Here is a 7380-nt window from a genome sequence, read left to right as displayed (position 1 = left end):
GATAGTTTTTGAACACATTTTTCACATATGCATTTTCTTGTGGATGATATTAAATCCATTAATATAAAATAGATAGCATTGCATTAAAATTTAACCTTTTCTGATTTTTCTTCACGCAGAGACTGGTGAGAGTGTGGAATGAGTTGCCGGCTGAAAAGGTAAATGTTGGTCTTTAAGAAAAGTTTGTATAGGAACATGGATGGGAAGGGTATGGAGGGCTATGATCTAGGTATAGGTCAATGGGACAAGGCAGCATAATAGTTCAGCACAGATTAAATGGACCGAAGGACCTGTTTCTGTGCTGCATAGTTATAAGGTTCTTTTTGTGAGAATTATAGAAAAAATAAGCTTGAGGGAGCTTCTAATCAATTTCTAGTAGATTTCAGTACACAAAATAAAACATGTTCTGTTATACATGGCATCAGATTAATCACAGATGACTGGAGTATCTGGTGTGGTAAATAGCAAAATCTAAACTGGTGGAGGAGGGAGTTAAAGTTTAGCATTTTAACTAGTAATGAAGGAGCTTTATCTCTCATCTAGTATACACTATCTGACAAGGGAGAACTTGGTGCTTATTGTGAGGTACAAATAGTGCAAGGTGCTCCAATTTCAAGTACCGAAAGCCTTCACTATATATGCACAAAATTTACTTGAATATTTATTTAAAAAGTCGAAACTTCTTGGCACAGTGTTTGAGCTTGAGCATTCCGCCATGTCTCATGTTAGTAAATGTCCTGTGGTTTTTTTTTTGCATTGGATCAGATTTATTTTGTTTCATGCTCCTCGTATTTTTTAAACATTTAAAACGATGTTGTTCGCATTTATCTAAATAGAAATGTGATCCGGATAGGATTACTTTATGGACACATGTAACTTGTATTGTGTTCCTTCATAATTTTCTGTTAAATAAAATCAGTTTTTATTATTTATTTTTAATTGGCTCATCAAATCCAATGATCATTTATTTTTATTTTAAAATTTCAAACAGCTCCTTTTACTGCATTATCAAACAAATAATTGAAGTTTTCTGAAAATTAGAACAAACATTTTCAATTATTTACCAATGAAATTCTTAACATAAAGATGATAAAAGAGCAGCCATAGCATTTGACTCTTTTATTGGGACTCAGCAACTGCTGCCTTCGTGGGTATAATAAATTAACAATTAGTACTTCATAAGTTTAAAACAGTTTGTTTGATGCTCATAGAATTGAAGAAAATATACAACACAGAAGAATGCATTCAGTCTTTTAAACCTTAAAAAATAAATACTTGACCTAATTCCAACCTAGCTCTTGAACTGAAACCCTTCAGGGGATGGATGGGTCTTCAAGTACAAAGCCAGGTAATTTTTAAATGAAATAACCATATAACCACTTACAGCACAGAACAGGCCAGTTCGGCCCTACTAGTCCATGCCGTAACAAATCCCCACCCTCCTAGTCCCACTGTCCAGCACCCGGTCCATACCCCTCCAGTCCTCTCCTCTCCATGTAACTATCCAGTCTATCCTTAAATGTAACCAATGATCCCGCCTCAACCACGTCTGCCGGAAGCTCATTCCACATCCCTACCACCTTTTGCGTAAAGAAATTTCCCCTCATGTTCCCCTTATAATTTTCCCCCTTCAATCTTAAACCATGTCCTCTAGTTTGAATCTCCCCCACTCTTAATTGAAAAAAGCCTATCCACATTCACTCTGTCTGTCCCTTTTAAAATCTTAAACACCTCTATCAAGTTCCCCCTCAATCTTCTACGCTCCAAAGACAAAAGCCCCAGTCTGCCCAACCTTTCCCTGTAACTCAAACCTTGAAATCCTGTCAACATTCTCGTGAACCTTCTCTGCACTCTCTCTATTTTGTTTATATATTTCCCACAATTTGGTGACCAAAACTGTACACAGTACTCCAAATTTCACCTCACCAATGCCTTGTACAATTTCATCATAACCTCCCTACTCTTGAATTCAATACTCCAATTTATGAAGGCCAATATTTCAAATGCCTTCTTCACCACACCATCTACCCGAGTATCAGCCTTGAGGGTACTATTTACCATCACTCCTAAATCCCTTTGTTGCTCTGCACATCTCAATAGCCTACCATTTAATGCATATGACCTATTTATATTTGCCTTTCCAAAATGTAACACCTCACACTTATCTGTATTAAATTCCATCAGCCATTTCTCAGCCCACACCTCCAACCTTCCTAAATCACCTTTAATCTACAGTAATCTTCCTCACTGTCCACAACACCACCAATCTTTGTATCATCTGCAAACTTGCTTATCCAATTCTCCACCCCTACTTCCAGATCGTTAATATATATAACAAACAATAGTGGACCCAGGACCGATCCCTGAGGAACTCCGCTAGTCACCGGCCTCCAATTGGACAAACAATTTTCTACCACTACTCTCTGACACCTCCCATCCAACCATCGCTGAATCCATTTCACTACCTCCTTATTTATACCTAATGCCTCCACCTTTTTTCCTAACCTCATTTGGGGAACTTTGTCAAAAGCTTTACTAAAGTCTAAATAGACAACATCCACAGCTTTCCCTTCATCAACCTTTTTTGTAACCACCTCGAAAAACTCAATCAGGTTTGTCAAGCATGATCTACCCCTGACAAAACCATGCTGATTACTCCCTATCAATCCCTGCACCTCCAAAAATTTGTAAATACCATCCCTCAGAACACTTTCCATCAACTTACCACCACAGACGTCAGACTCATGGGCCTATAATTCCCAGGTTTACATTTGGACCCTTTCTTAAACAGCGGAACCACATGCGCCACCCTCCAAACCTTTGGCACTACCCCCGTGGCCAGTGACATCCTAAATATCTCTGTTAATGGCCCCACTATCTGTCCACAAGCCTCCCTGAGTGTCCTTGGGAATATTTTGTCCGGTCCCGGAGATTTATCCACCTTTATCTTTTTCAACACAGCCATCACTACCTCCTCGGTTATCCTTATATGCTTCATGACCTCCCCACTATTTTTCTTTACTTCAACTGGTTCAATATTTTTTTCCCTAGTGAATACTGAGGCAAAGAAATCATTCAAAATTTCCCCCATTTCCTCTGACTTCTCACTCAGCCTACCCTCGCTATCTACAAGGGGTCCAATTTTATCCCTCACTAATCTTTTACTTTTAATGTACCTATAGAAACCCTTTGGATTTATTTTTACTCTGTCTGCCAAAGCCTCTTCGTGCCTTTTTTTGGCCTTTCTAATTTCTTTCTTAAGATTCCTTCTACACTCCTTGTAGTCCTCCTTCAAATTCTCAGCTCCCTGCTCTTTATACCTCTTGTACACCTCCCTTTATCTCCTAACCAAATTTCCAATATTCCTCGAAAACCAAGCCTCCCTATGACTTCCAGCCTTTCCTTTGATCCTCACTGGGACATATCTACTCTGTACCCTCAAAATTTCTTCTTTGAATATCTTCCATTTTTCATTTACATCCTTACCTGAAAATATCCTGTCCCACTCAATACTCCCCAAATCCTTTCTTATTCCTTCAAAATTTGCTCTTCTCTAATCCAGAACCTCAACTTTAGGCCCCTCCTTGCTCTTCCCTAAAACTACCCGAAAACTAACAGAGTTATGATCACTAGACCATGTTGTTCTCCAACATTAATGTCCGATACCTGACCTAGCTCATTCCCTAACAGGAGATCTAGTATTACTTCGTCCCTAGTCGGTTCTTCTACTAATTGATTTAGAAAACAATCTTGAACACATTTAACGAACTCTAGCCCATCCAGCCCTCTAACAGTATGGATATCCCAATCGATGTGAGGGAAGTTAAAATCTCCCATGATCACTACCTTATGATTCTCACACATATACGTTATCTCCCTACAAATTTGTTCCTCTAATTTTCTTGGCCCATTTGGTGGTCTGTAATACACCCCTATTAGCACCCTCATGTCTCCTTCACCCCTCAATTCCACCCAAACAGCCTCACTGGACGATTCCTCCAGACTATCCTGCCACCTCACGGCAGTAATGTCCTCCTTAACAAGCAGAGCAACTCCTCCCCCTTTTTTACCCCCTGATCTATCACATCTAAAACAAATGTATCCTGGAATATTAAGTTGCCAGTCTTGCCCCTCCTGTAGCCAGATCTCACTAATTGCCACAGTATCATGACCCCAAGTATCTGTCCATGCTCTAAGCTCATCTACCTTGTTCACTATGCTTCTTGCATTAAAATATATACATTTCAGAGAATGACCCTCACCTATATTCTCTTTTCTACCTTTTACCCTAATCTCCATCCTACCTTTGTTATCATTATTATTCCTATCTAGGTGGCTATGCTCCCTTGACACTGCTCTCACACTCTGTTCCCCAACCCCCTGCCAAACTAATTTAAACCTTCCCCCACAGCTCTAGCAAATCTGCTTGCCAGCACATTGGTCCCCCTCCAGTTCAAGTGGAGTCCGACCCTTTTGTACAGGTCCGACCTTCCCCAGAAGAGATCCCAATGATCCAGAAATCTTATTCCTTGCCCCCTGTACCATCTCTTTAGCCACGCATTCATCCTCCAGATCCTCCTATTTCTACCCTCACTAGCGCGTGGCACCGGCAGCAATCCAGAGATTACTACCTTGGAGGTCCTGTTTTTTAACTTCCTACCTAATTCCACATAAATCCTGTTTCAGGACCTCATCCCCACTTCTAACTGTCATTTGTCCCCACATGGACCACAACTTCTGGCTGTTCTCCTTCCCCTTCCAGAATGCTATGAACTCAATCAGAGATATCCGTGACCCTGGCACCAGGGAGGCAACAGACCAACCTGGATCCCCGATTTCGTCCCACAAACCTTCTATCTGTCCCTCTGACTAATAGGTCCCCAACTACAAGTATCCTATTCTTATCCCTCCTTCCCTTCTGAACCTCAGGGCCAGAGACCTGACCCCCACGACTCGACCCTGTTAGGCTGTTCCCCCCATCAGTATCCAATGTCGAATACATGTTGCTGAGGGGCACTTCCACAGGGGTACTCTGCACAGGCACTCTCCCTCCTTTCCTCACAGTCACCCAATTCCCTGACTCCTGCCTTCTCGGGGTGATTGTCTCCCTGTTACTCTTCTCTAACACTGCTTCCCTTATGATCCTCAGTTCATCCAACTGCACAGTCACTCATTATATGCAATTGGATGCACCTTTTGCAGGTGTAGTCATCAGAAACAGCTGTGCTGTCTCTGATTTCCCACATCCCGCAATGAAGGTTTCTGCCTCAACTATCCAATTAAGCAATTCCAACTCGCTCAAAACAGGCTAGAGGAACTGAATAACTCAGTCCTGCTCCTACTTCATACATTATGGTTTCATGTTTTCCCTTAAATCCTTCCCAAAAACTTTTAAATCTCTGTCCCTTGATTTTTGACCCCACAGATAGGGAAAATAATGCCTTCCTATTTACTCTTTCAAGGCTAGTCATAATTTTATATGTTTAAATATATATATTCCTGAGCTTCTTCCATTCCAAAGGAAGTACCTGTAATCTCAACATAACCAGTCTTCTCTCATATTGTGGCAACATCTTTGTTGATCTGACTTATGGATTTTTCAAAATAATGATAATAATTATACTGTAATATGTTTTTCAGTACTTGTATTAAGATAGAAGTAAGCACATTGTTTCTACTGGCAGATGAGATGAGAACTAGCTTCAGGATCACTTCTCAGTAATTTGTGTCTGACAGTTTTGGCAGTATTATTTCTCTTTGATATTCCATATGGTTCTACAGTCCTTCCTGCATGGCACAATAGTTGAATAGTGTTGAAGCTAACTACCATAAATCTGAAGGCTTGCTCAGGGCTCAAATTCAGGAGGCCAAAATATTGGTCAGCAAACACAATGATATTGCTGAACTGTGTCGTTGAGAAAACATGTGGAACTTCGTATGTTCTGGTAACTGGCACAAGCTCCTGCTGTTACCAGCATCATATTTCAGTTACAACCACTTGATGATATAGAACTTCTCATTAACTGCACCTCTGACCTGCTGAAGTACCTAGGGAACATTTTCATTTTATATAAAGACTTTACATGAGGATAAGCCAATCAAGAATCAGGAATTGCTAGAGTATTTTTCTCTAGAAAAGAGAAAGTTGAATGGATGTTAAAGGGCCTTTAAAACTGAGAAAGGATTTGTCAGGACAGGTGCAGTGAACATTTTTTTCGTGCTCATCAAGAATGTAGAATTAAACTGATAAGAACAGATACTACACTTGATCTTAGCCAAAAGGCCGAGAATGTAGAATTCAGGAAAGTTTTTTTAATTCAAATTAAAATGTAGAAGTCCTATCAAATGTAATACTTGAGAATAATATAGATGCACTTACATTAAAAGTAAAGGAATAAGGAAAAATGAAACTGAGAGTTAAATGCAGAACGTGAGCATAAACATCAACCACAAGCCAAAGGGTCTTGTCCCATAGTTTCCATGCAATTCCAACCCAGATATTTGATTGTAAGAGCATTTGAAAACCAAAAAGTTCTTCCACGATGCGATGCAATAGCAAAGTGATTAACTGACCTTGGAAAAGATTATTCTTGGTCTTTACAAGGATATATAATTTGCAATAACTGTTGAAAATAGGCAGTACTTTGAGGGTTTGGAAGGGCAGATTAATTGTATGGAAATAGATGCTGATAATGGGAGCTCTTTCCACATGGGCTTCCCTCACTATAAACCTCTTTAGTAGGAACCACTGTCTGAAAAATAATTTCTTTAAGAAATATCTTCAAGGTAATCTGCACAAGCAGAAATAGGAGTTTATTTCTGATTTGCTTTTGAGCTCTCCAGAGGAATTGTATTTCAGCTCACCCACGTCGATCGCTACAAGTTGACAAGCCTGGCTCTGTGAATGTATCTTACAAACACAATGTCACTCCTCTTCAGTGGGATTTGACCAGCAGCAGCATTGACACAGTTTGAGTGTGGAGGTTTCTATTTTGGTTCCCTTTTGAGAACTTTTTTTCTTTAAAGATTTATAGCCCGGGGCAGTGAGAGTTTCATTCCAATGAACTCAATCCTACTTGGGTGCCTGTCAGAGCTAACATGTCTTATTTAGCTTTCCCTCCTGTGAATTATGAGTGAAAAATAAGTACTTGCATTCCAAAGGTTGGGAGGTAGCCACTCTAGAGAATTTCAGGAACTTTTTGGTGGCCTTTGCCAAGTCCATTCAACAGCAGAAAGCTATAAATCTGTGCCTACAAGTCACTGAGCATCATAGAACAAAATACATTGTTGACCAGATCCACAATATAAAGCCATGCAGACTGCATCTCTCAGAAAGTTACCAACTACTTGGCTTGAGAAGTGTGAGCATTGTGGAGTTCT

At 40.0% G+C, this 7380-nt stretch overlaps 1 pseudogene; it reads right to left on the bottom strand.

The window, feature by feature from the left end:
* Window positions 1-6140: 6140 nt before the first annotated feature.
* Window positions 6141-6295, bottom strand: LOC138740184 (U2 spliceosomal RNA; annotated as a pseudogene).
* Between the last annotated feature and the right edge of the window lie 1085 nt (window positions 6296-7380).

Source organism: Narcine bancroftii, chromosome 7, assembly GCF_036971445.1.
Source record: "Narcine bancroftii isolate sNarBan1 chromosome 7, sNarBan1.hap1, whole genome shotgun sequence".
Lineage (NCBI taxonomy): Eukaryota > Metazoa > Chordata > Chondrichthyes > Torpediniformes > Narcinidae > Narcine > Narcine bancroftii.
This window is presented reverse-complemented; position numbering and strand designations above follow the sequence as displayed.